Source organism: Chenopodium album, chromosome 21 (assembly GCF_948465745.1).
Source record: "Chenopodium album chromosome 21, dcCheAlbu1.1, whole genome shotgun sequence".
Taxonomy (NCBI): Eukaryota; Viridiplantae; Streptophyta; class Magnoliopsida; order Caryophyllales; family Amaranthaceae; genus Chenopodium; species Chenopodium album.
Genome location: NC_137854.1, coordinates 17342630 through 17359269, shown reverse-complemented (window position 1 = coordinate 17359269; position 16640 = coordinate 17342630).

Sequence of the window (16640 nt, the reverse complement as noted above, 5' to 3'; positions counted from 1 at the left end):
TGATTTTGTAGCGATTCTCATCATCTTTGGTTGATAAATTGTGAGTTGGATTTTTGGAATTTGGGTAGTATGTTGTGATTGTTGGTATTGGTCTCTTGGTTGCTCTTGAATTGTTTGAAAGGAGTTTTTCTTGGATTATTGGTGTTGTTGATTGGTTTGGAACTGGTTTTGTTGGAAGGAAGTGTGAAATTGAAATTTGGTGAATTTGGTAGTAAGTGGTGATTTTGGGTGTGGTCTTCTTGGTTCTTTGGTTTTGCTTTTTGATCATTGTTGGTGAACTTTCTCAAAGCCTCAAACATGTCTAAATACCTAAAGAAACTCACCAAGAAAAGAAAAACCGATGTTATCATCGATGAACCTCACCCAAGTACTTCTTTAAGGCCAAGTACTTCATCTAAGCCAAGTACTTCAAACCCCTCTTCCTCTCAAACACGACCACCAACCTCTCTTCCCAAAAAGAAAAATTTCACCAACGAGCAAAAGACCTTCTACCAACTGTTGAAGGAAGAGAGAACCCTCAAACTAACCCGCCATTATCTCCAACATGACATGGTAAAATTGGGGATAGATGATGATGTGCGGTCTTTGCTCTTGAACCTTCGAATGGGTTCTTTCATCAACAATGTCTATCGCACCTACAAGGAGCCAACGTTGGAGTTCTTGGCTACCTTGGAGCTTGTGCCCTTGGGAGGGCAATATCGGGTGCGATTCCAAATATTCAACCATGCATGTCTTCGATCATTCCTTGGAAGAGTTCAACACGGCTTTGGACTTTGATCCCCATGGGGATATTTTGAACGTTGAACACTATATCTTCCCGGAGTACGACCACAACTCTTGGTGGGAAGACATCTCGGGTGGTAATGAATTCATCACCAACAGGGCTAAAATTTCCTCGGTGTACCAACCTTGCCTTAGGGTTGTGCACCGCCTTTTGGGCTATGTGGTATTTCCCAAGCAAGAGTTGGGGAAATTGAGCAAGCTTGAGCTCAAAGTCTTGTGGTTGTCTACTCGCCCGGAGTATGTGGGCCGGTTGAACTTGGGATATATTTTTCCCCAATATTGTGTGGATCTTCGTGGCCGGAGTTCAGGAGAGATCCCATGCGGGGGCATGGTGACTAGGCTCTTGACTCGCCTTCGCCTTGATGCATATCTTCCCTTTTGCAAGGAGATTGGAGATAGCACCTCTCTTTACCTTGACTTGCAACAATTGGGTCAAATTCAATTCATCTCCAAGAGCTATAGAGATGGGAGATATGAGTGGCTAAGGGGCAATGAGCATTGGTGCTATTTGCCTAACCCCGGCTTGACTTCTTTGGCCCAGATCGCCAACAATGTGTGGCATGTCCCTAAGTCCTTTCGGCGTCCCAACTTCGACTCCGATGAGGATGAGGAAGATGATGATAAAGAGCAACAACAACAACAACAACAACAACAACAACAAATTCCACAACAACAAGTTCCTCAAGAACAACAACAAGAAGGGCAACATGCTTTTGAGAATGCCGATTTGAGGGCTCTTAGTGAGCAAATGAGTGGATTGAAAATCCACTTGGACGGCATGTATGATCAAGATTTTGGGGCTCTCTATGAACAATTGAGAGGTATTCAAGAAATGCAACAAGGTATGTTTGCTCAACAACAACAAATCTATGATGCGGAAGTTGACCGCGGGAACATTACTCCCCCGGTTAATTATCCGTATTTCCCGCCCCAACAAGGTCATCTACCTTCGTATGGGCATCCATATTGGTCGGGTCCTTCCAACCCCGATACCGAGCGTCGCTACTATCCGGATGAGCATGGTAACTATGATTACAAGGCTCCGGGTGGTAGTGACTATAGGGGTGATCCTAACTACCCCCATGTCCATGACAACCACCCCTATGAACTTACCTTGCCCGATAACTTCACCCCTCTTGCTCCTTGGCAACAAGATCTTTTCAAGGGGCATTATGGGTGGCCCGAGGGGTACACCAGAGGATGGGAGCCTTACCCTCATCCCTTCGTTGACCCCGAGCGCAACATTGACCCCAATGGGGCCGGGCCGAGTGGTAGTGGTAGTGGTGGTGCTGATGGTAGTAGTCATTAGTTCCCTTTTGCTTTTTGTGCTTTTTACCTCCATCCCTTATAGTTTTTATGCTTGTTTTGTATTGTTTGGGATGTTGAGATGTATTTTTATCTAGCTTGGGGGAACTAATGATTTGCTCGGTGACCAATATTTGTTGTTGTGTACATACCTTAGTTGTTTGCATGCTTATTTTTGTTCCTCTTGTTTGATTTCCTCTTTTTCTTGATCTCTAGGCTACCTTCCTTGTAGCTAGCTTGCTTGCCCCATTTGTTTGGATACTTGTTGTTTGTGATGATGCTTTGCTTGATACGTTGTTGTTGTGGTCGATCCCTAATATCCAATTCCCTTTAATCCAAAACCCTTTGATCCAAATCCCTTGAATCCAAATCTTGTAGTTTAGTTTAGTTCTTTAGTTAGTTTAGACTTTCTTCCTTTCTTAGTTTCCTTTCTTTTATTCTTTTTATTCTTTGATTAGTTTAGCTTTTATTTCCTTTAGTTGTATATGCTTTTTGCTTAGTTTAGTTTCCTTTTATTTGTTGTTTTCTTTTCTTTGTTTGGAAGTTACTAACCATTTTCTTTGTTCATAGTTTCTTTTATTTCTTTTTCTCACTTGGTTTCTTGAAGAAGCTTTTGGATATGGAATGCAACTAGGTGGTTTCTACTTGCTTCGTTAATTTTTGCTAAGCTTGGAGCCCGGTGAGACCTTTCTTATTTTTCTCTTTATTTTCCTTGGTTGCATAGAATAGGATTAGTTTAGGGGAAGTTGAATGGTTCGAGGATGGATGCTTGTTAACACGTAATGTGTTTGGGATCGATGACGATGATGTCGATCGATCACTTGTTTGTAGATTGGGATTTTTATGTGTTTAACTTGCTTTCTAGTCCATTTCATATTAGTTCTCCTAATTTCCTTTTCTATGTCTCCATTTCTTTTCTTTTATTTTCTTTTACTTTCCTTTTCTTTTATTTTCTTTTATTTTTCTTTTTATTTTTGATGTGATTTTGAGGCTTTATTTTTCATTTTTCTTATGAAATGAACTTTGTACATTGGACTTGTCTTTTGCATGATTTTCTTCCTAGGTTGTAAAGGTATGCACGGTTTAAGACTATGTTTGGTTGACTCTAGGATAGGTGTATGCTAGGGTATTTGGTTTGAACTAGGAGGATCATGAAGCCGGATTCTACTTGTTTGTGGCATGCTTGGTAGTTGCTCCCTATAGTCAATTTGACACCATTAGTGAGTTTTTGCCACATCCTTGTGAGGTTACTTGTTTTTCTAGCCTTCAACATTCTTTGTATGAGTGGCGTGGATCCTTGACTATGCAAACCTAATCTAATAAAGCTTGATGTATGATTCTTAAACCCGAGACCGACTATCTAGGAAGGACAAAGGCCCATTTTTCGGGGTGGTATTTTTCATTTTTGTTATTTTTTGTTATTTTCTTTATTTTGGGTTTACATTTGCCTTCTTGCAACCATTTGAGCCTTTTCCCTTCTTTTCAAGCCACATCTTTAGTTATTTGACCTTTTGTTTCATTTTCTACTTTTCTTGGTTTTTGTGAAGCAAAATGATCATTTGAGATGGAGTTTGTGGTGGATGAGTTGGAGTTTTGGTTTTTATGAATGCAAGTTTGTGATATCATTTCTTTGTGAATAATGGCAAATATTTGAGAAAAAGACGTCCTACTTCATAAAAGGCATGGACTAATAAGTTGCTTATAGAAAAAGCCGTCCGAATTAAGTAAAAGGCAAGGACATTGCAAATTCAAATAAAAAAAAAGCAAAAAAAGTGAAAATTTCAAAAATATTTTGATGTATTCTTTTCTCCTTCTAAGCATTGAGGACAATGCTTCATTTTAGCTTGGGGGAGAAGCGTGTACGCTTTTTATATATATTTCTTTGTGAGTATAGCTTCAAGTAAGCTTGGGGGTGTTGTTTTTGTTTGGTAATTTCTTGATTGTGGTGTTAAGGATTGATCACCCTTTTGCTTCACTTTTTAGGAAAATCACCAAATTTTAAATTTTAGCCTTCCTTCACCCTCTATGCCTTACGTTACAACCTTGGGGAAGACCTTTCGACCTAGATAGTTGAGTCACTATTCGGGGGAAGGCATCATGGGTCATTGCCTAAGGAAAGGGGATGCATAGTCAAGATTGTCGAGTAGCCTAAATATAATTCTTTTTCCAGTTCCTTCGAGGAATCATTGGGATACTCACTAAGGGGAGATTTGAGACTAGTGGGGAGAACACGGTAAGATTGTTTGGGATGAACGTGGATTGTGATGTCTAGTTCCTATGCCTAGCATACCCTATGTTTCAATCAACCTTAGATATCTTGAAAAGTGCATACCTTAACTACTTGAGAAAGATTGTCATTCATTTGCATTATAGTCTTTATGTGAGTTCATTTCGCAAAGGTTTGTTTTCATTTTCCTTTCTTTTATTTTCATGGTTTGCCTCATTGATGTTTGGTGGAGAGTTATGGGTCAAACTCTTAGGATACCCTTACGAGACCTCACTCGTCCTCATAGGCGACTTTGAGGTTTAAAGGGCTTGTTGTAGCTAAAAGCAACCGTGATTCCTACGACAGTGAGTCTTAGTGTATATTCTTATCTTGAGTCTTTCTTTTTTATTTTCAATAAATTTTTCATCCTTGATCTTTCTTGCTTTATTTTGCTCGAGGACGAGCAAAAGTTTAGCTTGGGGGAATTTGATGAGTGACATTTATGGCACTCATTTGATCTCTTTTTGGATGAATTTCATTTCATTTTATTACTCCTTTCTTTAGTTTTCCTTAGTTTTATTCTAATTTTCTTCATTTTATGCTTTTTGTAGTTAGTTTCTCTATTTTATGCATTTTCTAGTTTACTTGTTATTTTTCCCTTTTACTTGTTTTTTATCCTTTGTTTGTAGGTTGTGATTGATTGTCCAAGAATTCCCGAGCTTCCTCTCCTTGGTCTTTCATTGTTTTTCATGCCTAATGCTTATGCAAAGAGTTTCAAGTCAAAGGGAGATCCAAGGAGCATGCTTCAAGGCCTTGTATATGCTCTTCTCATGGCTTATATTCTTCAAGAATTCCAAGGAAGTTGCTGCCTACCTTGTCCTCCATCATCATCATCTAGGATATGTGCACCACTTGAGCTAGGACAAAGAGAAGAAGAGGGGCTACCCAGTTTGGTGCGGGCGCACTCGGGGAGTGTGCGGCCGCACATTAGTCGAGTGCGGCCGCACACCTGGTGCGTGCGGGCGCACCTTTCTGGGTGTGTTTCCCGTGCGCGCCACTCTCTCTCCTATGTGCGACCGCACCGGCGTGGGTCTATTTTTGGGCGTCAATACCGACCTCCTCTTTGTATATATAGTTATTTCCTTCTATTTTTGGATAAGCTTGACATTAGAATTCATATTGTTAGTTTTTTATTAGAATTTTAGAGAGAGAAACTCAAGGATTAAAGAGAGAGAAACTCATGGATTTTGGTTGATTGTTCAAGAATTCTTCATTGTAATTGATCTTTAGATCAAAGTTTGTAAGGATCTTCTTCTTGATTTCAATACAATGCAAGTTTGATTTTAGTTGATTTCATTTGTTTTCCATATTATTGTTGATTGATTGAAGTTTGTTTGATGTTGATTTTTGATTGATTGTTTATTTGATCTTTGATTTCAAGTATGTTGATGATGAAATTGATGATTAGTGTAGTTTTGATCTTAATTTCCATGGCTAGTGAGTAGTTTTCTAGCTAGGGAAATGGTGAAGCATGTTTGAGTGATGGATTAGAGTAATTTGGGGATAATTGATGGAGTTGATGATATGATTAAATTTGGTTGATAATTCATGTGCATGTGTGTGATTGATTGAAGCTTGGCCATCTTTAATTGTTGCACTAGATTGCATTGTAAGCTTGCTATGATACGGACCATTGAGTAGTGACTTGCAATTTCTCGATTGAGGTTCCTTGTGACGTTTCCTAGGTAGTGTTTAGCGTAGTTGACGCTAGTTAGACCTCTAGGAGAAATATCTTGGTATGCTCTTTTGGATACATGATTGATCTTCCTTCATATCACTTGACTTAGTTAGTTTGACCTCCCAAATTACCATTCTCCATTACAATTACATGTGGATCCATTACCCTAGTGTCTTTTATATTGATTTTATACAAGTTCTTTGCATCATTTAGCTCTAGCTCTAGTTTCTACTATAAACCCCATATTTGACTTCGGAGTAGCTTGAGGTAGGCAATATACATTCAACCTCCATTCCTTTGGGTTCGACCTTGACTTACCACTACACTTCATAGGGGTTAGTTGAGTTATAAATTTTGTTTGATTGGGTGGGGTGGTAGCCCAACGACCTACCGTTCTTCATCCCATCAGATATATTCTTGGGTTTTTAACACAATAACTTGCTATATAATGACTATTTCAAATAATTTTGCTTATGGGGTTATTTTATATGCTTATAACAAATTTTCAGATTTATTTAACCACTTTAAAGTTGATGTAATTTGATATAAAACACTATATTTTCATAATTCTAACACATAAACTTGTAGTTGGGATGCTGTACTACTAATTTTGACTAAAGGGAGAAATTTAAAGGCTTTATTTTAATGATTTGAGAGGTTTTAAAATGGTTTAGTATTGCTGTAATTTTAATTGCTTTGGTATTGATTTATTTCTAATTGTTTGGTTTAGGAGAGGACTTTGTAGAAAGCGACTTCTAGTTTCTAAAGTGGCCAATCGAATTGTTTACTCAAGGTACGTACAAGTTACAAAACCTTGCTTTTAGGTGCATGTTTAAGGACAGATCGAGAACTTAGTATCATGTCTAGGGATGACTAGGTTAAATTGTTTGGTTATACATTGTGAATTTCATTTGACGTGCCCTTATTGCAATTATTGGTTATGTTCTAATTATGCAAAGTGCGCTTAGAGGCAAAGGTATGTGATTGGTGAAATGACTTAATTATTACTCATTCATGATTTAATGAAATAGGATGAGTAAAGGAATGATTCATGTCTTATAAGACAAGGTTAAGAGTTTGGGGTGCCTTATGCACTCAAGGTGTTTATACACCGAGGTAGTAAAGGAATAAATAATATAATAAATGTTGTTTTGTCACTAATTAATCAAGAATTGAAATCGAAAACTTGCCTTGCTTGATTTAATTGTGTTTGAAATGTTTGTATTGTTATGCATATGAGTCATCACCAAGTTTAAACCTGTAAATCACGTAAAGTGCAAGATGGATGAGCAATAAAACTCTGGATTTGTGCACATCTGGAGTAATGACAATCAGGGGTTGGGGTACATGGGGTATTAGCCGTGTACTTTTCTCGAGGCCGTCTGATCTACGAGTCTCTTATTTCAAATATTTTTCTTAAAACTAGGAGTTAGGTGAGATCTCATACTAACTACGGTCATGGAGTCGCGCCCGTGGTCGTTGGATGTTTATTGATGTTTCCGAAAGGAGGCATGGGGTTTTTCTTCATTGATGTTCCAAATGGGACATGGGTTGGACAAACTTGTCTATTGCTAAATCCAATGAATAAATTGAAATGAGTTAGCTACTATTAACTAGTGAAGTCTTAATAAATTGGATAGTCGAGTCATGTGTTGAGTTTATTAATTAATGATGCATATGGTTGATTATTAGTAGCATGTTAGGTATTTCTTAATTTAGTTCGCAGCTTGCATGTACTCAACTTTGCTGATTACGTGCTTTTCTGTGTGTGTCCTTCTTTGGTCATGACCTTCGCCTTTCAATGACCCTATGACGATCCAATTTTTACACTTGTGATATTGGGGAGCAGAATAACCGCAGGTTCTTACACATGCAGCATTCATCAGGGTTGTGGGATCTTGAGTAGAGAGTTGGTTGCTTGCATTTCATTTCCTTTGCAAGTTTGAATTTTTTTTAATTCGAATTTATTTGAACACTGAATTTAATCACTTACTATTTCTTTTGGGTTTTGAATAAGGGCCTTAATGGTTCCAACTTGTAATACTTATTTTGATTTAATTCCTTTGTTTTGAGATTTATTTATAACTGTTTTGGTTTTCCGCTGCTAATTTCTGAGATAGCCTTAACGTTTGAACACGTGGCGGTAGCACACCAGTAATTCTCTTGAATTTGTTCAAGTTATATACAGGTTCTCACAGGTTTTTTAAGAGAGAATTATTGGGGTGTTACACATTAGCCCATGAACAACATCACCACAAAATAAACCAAAAGAATTATCCCACAAATAATTAAATTTTCATTATACTTCAACTTTAAAAATGATATTTACCGAAATCGCCTTCAATCATTTTTTTTGTGTGTATAAATCGAGTCAACTATTGTCCGAAAAGTTTTTAACCCAGACTCGAAAATGTGGTCAACTGAAATCACTTTATCAAAAACAAAAAATAAACCATGTGTATTCTGTACATGATGATCTATCTTTACGATAGATTATTTTTCAGAACCAACTTTTGTAATTTGATGATATTATTATTCTGAACTTCATTTGGCGAAAAAGCACACACTAAAATGAATGTCTATAGAAATTTTTCGAACGAAAAACTCACTTCTCCTTCATAAACATTGTCATGCAATTGTTTATTTATGAACATAAAAGTCTAGTGCAATAGAAAACTGAAAGATAACCAACCAAATAAACAATATTATCAAACTCGAAACTTTGAATAAAAAATAAGAATATAAAATATATGAGAAGTAAAAACTGTACCTCAAACAATAGAAGAGATTCTGCTTCTTTTTTGCAACTACAATAGATTCTTCCTTTACACTTTCTCTAAACTCCTCAGCTCTATTATTAATATTTACCTCTTCAAATAATAAAATAAAAAATTTGTTCAATCCTTTAAAACAAAACGCAACAAAACAAAAAAAAAAACAACTGCTTTATAAAAAAATAGTAACACTTTTTACTCAATAACAGAAATTTAACTTTTTACTCATAGCACATAAAAAGCAAAGATCCATGTTAAAGTAATATCTGATCAGGAATCAATTGTTTGTTTGCAATTGTTTCAAGCATATACCATCCCACTATCATGACGTGATAATTTTTTCAAATCTTCATGTGTCAAGAGACCACTGAATGCAAATACCATAAGAATCAGTATATGCATTATGAATTATAACAAAAAAAATTCAATCTTATGTATATCAACAAACATCTACCGTTTAGCACACTTATATAATGTATCCACCAGCTGGAAATAGATCTTTGGAAAATTTTCCTTTTATTGAGCTTCTATTGCCACATCATCCAGTAGTTTCTAAGGAAATAAACATACAAGTTTTAAGTTTAAATGCCACAAAAAATTGTTCAATTCTTAGACTGACAATTGTATAAATAGAAAAAGATAAAGCTTGATTGAGGTGCAAATTGTTTAAATACTAAACACATGCTTATGATCTATCTCACTTTGACAAACGATGTACGTTGAAATTTAGAGGCGAATCTAAAAAAAAATTTAAAAATTTTGTTAAATATTTAAAAGATGATTGATTTAATATGAGAGATAATATAAAAATTTGTAGTAATCTAATATTTACTGTGTATCAATACACTTATTTATATATGTGTTAATGATATTTATAGTTTCATGTACGTAATTTGTTAATTTATGAATAATTTCTATATAACTTATGTATGTTATTTCAACCAACTTATAAAAAAAATGTTATATTCGTCATTGCGCTAATCATAATAATGATGATATACTGCACACATATATCTCAAAATATCACCATCCGTCTCGTAAGTAGCCATTTGAAATCAACCCATATCTCTCAAATCTACTTCACCCGCAGTATCAGGTACAATCGGACGATTCGAGGTCACCTTTTCGCTAAATTTCTTTAAATATAATGGGAGAAATTTGTTGTGATCAAAAGTACTCAGAGTCACCTTTTGTTATCATACTTCCTAAATCATGATAAAATTGAGGAATCCGCTTCATCTTTAACAAACTTATCAAATTGTTAAAGAAGTTCACACGTTCTTGCGGTGTCCAAAATCCATAGTGATCAAACAATCATCAATCACGTATGTATTCCCTATTAACATAAGTACGAAAACATCAATAAGTGACACACAATTTCAAAAAGTTAAATTTAAATAAATTTAGAAACAAAAATACATAAAGATTTCGATGATCCAATTCAATAATGTGAAAATATGAGAATGATCATGATTAAGATTATTCTGAACAAGCATATGCCTAGCACAAGGTTTATTGATCATCCCCGTATATGCTTTACCAAATCTTTATATCACGGGCTTAAATAAAATTTGTATCCATGGAATGAATCAAACGAACAAGTCCTTCACTAGTGATGTAGACTGCATTATGTTTCGCATCAAAGAGGTTTCCACATGGATATTCTTTGGAGTGTAGATACACCAATATATACACTACATCACTCTTAACAAAAAAAAAAAAAAAAAAAAAAAAAAAAAATTAGAAATGCTAGCTAATTTAATTTGATTTATAAATATTAGAAAGATACCTAATAGCAGTGCTAGAACATACTGATAAATTTTCTTAAACTTGACCTCAATTACATTCCACCACATCCTTATAACATTATCTGAACGGTTTACTTTAACATTAAAGTTTGAAAGTTCAAAGAAAAAAAATTCTACAATTGTTTTAACTCATTCGAATACCAACAAAGTCACATAAAGTCCGTCCTCAATAATCTATACCTCTTTCTAATACTTAAAATGGAGTAAAGGTAAATACAGTCCTTCAACTTTTGTATTATTCACTCTTAACCTTTTTGTGCACACTTAGTCCCTCAGCCACCATGGTTGGTGTTTTACACCCAAAAGTTGAGGGACTAAGCCTAGTCAGCAAAAGTTTAGGGACCATGACTCATTATTTTTTTTTTGTCAAAATTTAATTTAAAATTTTCTAAAAGTTGAGGGGCCGCCTATGATATTAATTATTAATATACAAACTTTGAGTGAAATAAGTTCATCAATATAAGTTCAATAAAATGAAAGAAAACTTTGATTAGTAAATTAAACACCACCAGCAACACCCAACCCCGTAACCACCACCAAGATATGAAACCCCACATCACTACCCTTAAGATCAAAACTCCACCTCATCATCACCAACCGAAACCCCACGTCACCAGCCACCACCAACGAACCAAAACCCCATGTCACCAACCACCACTAACAAACCAAAACTCCACGTCACCAGTCACCAGCCACCACTGTAATACCTCGTATTTTTATATGTATTTTCATTTAAATCAGTATTTCATAAAGTATTTAAATAATTCAAAATGAATTATTTATGGTATTTTATTAATTTTAAAAGGTTTCTTTTAATAGAAAGACCATTTTTATTTATTTAATGGTTTGACAATACTTTATTTTATTATTTAGAAACTTTATTTTGCGGCATTTTAGTTTATAAAAGGAAGTTTTAAAGTCAATGGAGTTTTAAAGTAAGTCAAGGACTACTTTGAATAGGAGTAGAAATCACTACGGGTAAAAAAGTAATTTAAGTTAGGAGGGTTTTTGGGAAAGGGTATAACTCATCATATGAGCAAAGTAAACTTTGCCCAAGGTGGAGAATACCCAAAGGTAAAATCTTTCTTTCTCCTCTTAATTTTCTTTCCCCTTAATTTTCCCCCTTCCCTTGTATTTTCTCACCTTCACGCCACACACCACACACGCCACCACGGGTGGACGACCACCCACCGGCCGACCATCGGCACCAGCAGCAACACTGACGGACGCGCGCGGTAGCAGCCCTGCCTTGGTGTCGTGCGCAACCCAACAACAAAAAAACGCTCTTCTTTATTTTAAATTAATCTATCCTTTATTTAATTATTGTTTTTGGGTTGTGTGATGATTCTTATGATGTTGGATTATGATTATTATATATATAATTTTCAGATTTAGTTTTTGAATTAAAAAGCCCCAAATTCAAAACCCTAGGTTTCTACATTATTGTTTATTGATAGAATTTGATTGTAAACGATTAATATTATTGAAATTGGTGTTTTTAAACATAATTACAGCAATTTTACATGTTATTCTAAAGCTGGAATTTTTTTACATAAAGGGTATAATTATGTTTCTTGAAAGGATTTTTAATTACCCATTAATTGGGAATAATAGTAGGGGTTTAAAATTAATTTTCAGCTTGTTTTAGAGGGTTAATAAGTGATTTAAACAGTATATTGCTGGAAATTTATATTGAATAGGTATTAATATCTCTTTGTAATTCTGGGTTGTATGAGACTTTCAAGGTATTGACTGGAATTGTTGATTGGATTGATGTTGATGATTGATTTGCAAAGTATGGATTATTTGTGGTGAATTGATGATTGGAATTAATTATATTGGCATGTTGTGTATGAACCACACTTTTATTATTAGCATGATTATTGAGAGCATGTTTAATTAAACTAAATGTTTAGTTGAGTTTGGAATATAGAAAAGGAATTTTATTATGGTTTATATAATTTTTATCGATGTTATAAGCATGAAAAATGAGCTATTTAAGTGTCTATGTACACGAGGATTATATTACATTCACCGAGGGATAGGATTGTGGCACATTATGTGTTTAAGGTGTTATTTAACAGAGAGGTAGTTTAAAAAGGAATCAACATTAAATTTATGTGGTCACTAATTATTCAAGAATTAAATTAGTATGTTTGATTGCTTGAAAGATTTATAATGATTGATTGTGTTATGGTTTGAGAGTTATCATCAAGTCTAAAAATATGTAAATATCGTAAAGTGAAAGAGATTACGCACCAAAACTCTTGGAACGTATATACCTTGAGTATGATCAGATTGATCATATATGGGGGAGTTATGGGATTTTATATTTAACCATAACTTCTATTGGGAATACAGGACATTGTATATTCCTTTGTATTATGCGCAGGAATTCTGCCACTTACGAGTGGTTCTTTTATACTAGCACAGTTAACTCTCGTGTTAGTACCCTTTATTGAGGCAGTTTAGAGGGGAAACTCGTTTGATGCGTAATCAAATTAAATAAGAAAATCATTTGTTTATTGGTTAGTTATGTTGTATGCTTATAAACAGGTGCAACAAGGTAAGTTGTGTGATGATAGGATGAAAGCTTGTTAGTGTGTACTTTTTACACTTATGTACATAGCATTGCTGATTGTGTGTTGTATGTTTGTTTGACCTTGTCTTTAACTTGGCCCTACGACGACCCATTTCTAATGGCGAGTAGTAGGGACAAAGTAAAGAGAAACTTATCAGGTAATGAAGCATATTCATGATGGGAGTTTCAGGGATTTTTTGAATAACATGACAGCAGGGTATGAATTCCCTCGGGAGACAAATTCGGAATGCAACACCCGTACGGCCTAAACACATGCAAAACAACGATCTTTGGTTTACCGGAGATCCGTCTCCGACGATCAAGTTAGTGACCGACAATGGAATCTTAAAGAGAGAAAGTAGAGAAGTGTGCATATTTTTGGGCAGAGTGCCTTTTGGGATTATGTAGTGTTTTTCCCATCATGGAATTGTGGAGCATTTACAGGGAAGTGGGAGATCATGCTCCTTGAGTTTTATAACCTAGGAAGATCGATTGCCCTTTACATGGTTGGCACATGTATTAGGGTTTGCGTCATGCTAGGCATGTTATCTTTAATGGGCTTTGAGCCCTTCATTTTCTAATATCCTTAGGCCACTTGCCATGCTCATATTAACTTTTTTACCTGAGCATGATACCACGTGTCAACTTATATTTGGACCACTTGTCGGCCTCTCATTTGTCTATAAAAAGGGAGTAAAAATACCCCTAAACAATGGGCATGAGTGAAGAGTGAACCATGTTTAGTTTCCATAAGAATGTGATGTGGTTTATTGCTTTGATTATCATATATTTTTCTTGTGAGACTAACGCAAAGGTTTTGATATTTATTTAGGTTTTGATACGGGCCTACAATAGTTCCAAGTTGTAGGTTGACTATATTTGACTTTGGTTTGACTTTACTTTCGTTTGGTTTGACTTTTTAAGTTGACTTATTTTGAATGATTTTTAAAAATAGTCTTCCGCTATGTGTCTTTGATAATTGCCTTAGCCGCTTTCACGGTGACGTAGTGTCTTAGAATTTTCTATTTCATATTTTAAAATAGCAAGACAGGTATTTTAAAGGAAAAGAATTTCTAGGGTGTTACAACCACCACCGAACCAAAACCCAACCTCACTACCACCTATATGAATCGAAACCCCACCTCACCACCACTTAGATCTAAATCCCACCTTGTTTTGGGTGTTTTTGTCCCTCGGGAGAGTTACGGCTCGAAGACTGGTCTGACGTAGTCTGTACCCGCAAAACAACGAGGACTCCGGGTGGTTGGAGCTCTGCCTCCGACGATTAATTTAGTACACGTAGGAGAATGTAGAAAGGTGCATAAATTTAGGTGGGATCTTCTCGGATTCTGAGATCAGGTGTTCTCTGTTGTGAGAGAATGTGCGTTGCAATAAATGATTGAACGTGCCCCCAAATTGGGGGGAATCTCCTTATTTATAGGGTCATTGGGATGCGTACCCTTAATTAGGTCACTCTGACCTAACCATGGTGGGATGCGCCGCATTGCGGCTTTCTCGGGATTTAGGCTCTTGAAGGCCGCCTTTTTTCCCGTTTTCTTGGAGTGCCATGTGTCAGGCTAGGATTGAACCATTTTGGACTAATCTTTGGGTGACATGTGTCGCCCTCTTATTGGCCCACGTGGCATGGGTAAAATTATCCAAAACATACCTTACCATCACAAAGATTGGAAACACACTACCACCAATACCTCACCCTTATTAGTTAAAAAAATCATCGAATCCTACCCAAATTGCGAGTCAAAAACATTGAAAAGGGAAAAGGAGGCAGCGACTAACTGACAAGTTGGAAGTGGCGGCGACTATGATGAGAGAGGCAGCGAATCGATCGAGTGATGGTGGTGGTGTGGTGGTTGTGAGTGAAGAGGCTAGGGAGCCATTGTTGGAGCTTGGCCTTATTTTTTATGGGGTAGGAGCTATTGTCGAAGGAGAGGAGGGACTTGTAAGCCATGGGACTATAAGAGAAGGGATGAGAGAGAAAATTGGAATGGGGGTTAGGGAAGAGTCGAGGGGGGGGGGAAGCCATGAAAAATGAAGGTTGCTGTAATTTATTTTTCAATTAAAAGAACAAGTATTTTTTTTTTTTTTGGTTTTTTTGTTTGAAGAAAACTATTGTTCTAATTACTTTTAATTTTTAATTAATGCTAATGAAAAAAAAAAGGGTTTTTCTAAGCTATACCCCTAAGGTATTTCAGTTTCTAAGGTGTACCCATGCTTTTTTGAGTTTCTAAGTCGTGCCCCTCAACTCACTACCATTAATGAATGGTACCCTCCTTAGAACTTCCACGTCACCTAAAGTTAATCATAAATTTAATAGAAAGATGATAAAAGGTAAGAAAATGGTAAGAGAAAGAAATCTTAGCCACCGCAACCCTAATAATGAAAAATGAAGCCACGAAATCACACTCTCAAATAACTTTTAAACAACTAATAAGGGTACATTTTAGTATTGATAAGGAGTTGAAGGGCACGGCTTAGAAACCTATAAAAGCATGGGTACACCTTAGAAACTCGAATACCTTAGGGGTATAGCTTAGAAAAACCCAAAAAAAATTATAATGCTGTAAAAAAAAAATTGAAAAATAATATAAGGATACGGAAATTTTGCCAACAACTACCATTTAAATGACCTTTTTGTTTTAAGAAAACAACTACCATTTAAAAATTATTTTTATAAATACTACCACAAAGTTACAAAAACTTTGAGTAGCGCTACCACTTTTCGGTAAAGGAGCCTAGCTTATAAAATTTCAATTAATTGTGGTATACAAAACAAGAGATTTTGATAATCAAATACACTTATAGGTCAATTATCTTTAATTTCACATTATAGTTGATTTAATTTCTCAATTAAATCTTAAAATAAATAAGTGTTTATGATCAAAAAATTAAATTAAAGGCTTTTCGAAATTGGGGGATTTGGGGCAATTGAAGTGTACTAAGACTTTCTTTTACCATTCAGATCTCAAGTTATAGTATTTGTATGCATTAGTGGGGGATTGTTGAAATCTAGTAATGTATTCAAATGATTTAGTTCATGATCCTTGCACTTACCCATGTTTAACCTTGTTAATAACTTGCTTAATATCACAATCATGAACCTCTACGCGTCAAGAAACTCGAACCTCGCTGCTTTGGTCCATTTGTAGATGTGTGTGAGTTGCTGCGGGCGCGGGCTCATGCTGCGGGTAGGTAGTGGCAGCAGCACATCGTGAAGGTTGCGGGTCAGACCCGCGGGATTGGAGGTGCGGGCGCGGGTTCGAACCTTCGGGTGCGGGATTTGTCGAGTGTATTGAGGCAGTTTGTGTTGTGAGCTTTGACCGTTTCTTTCCTTAAATGCTGACAAATTCTTTTACTTATCTTTTTGGTTTTTTGGGCCCACGTGAAACTTGTATATATATATGTTGTACATATATATATGCTAACC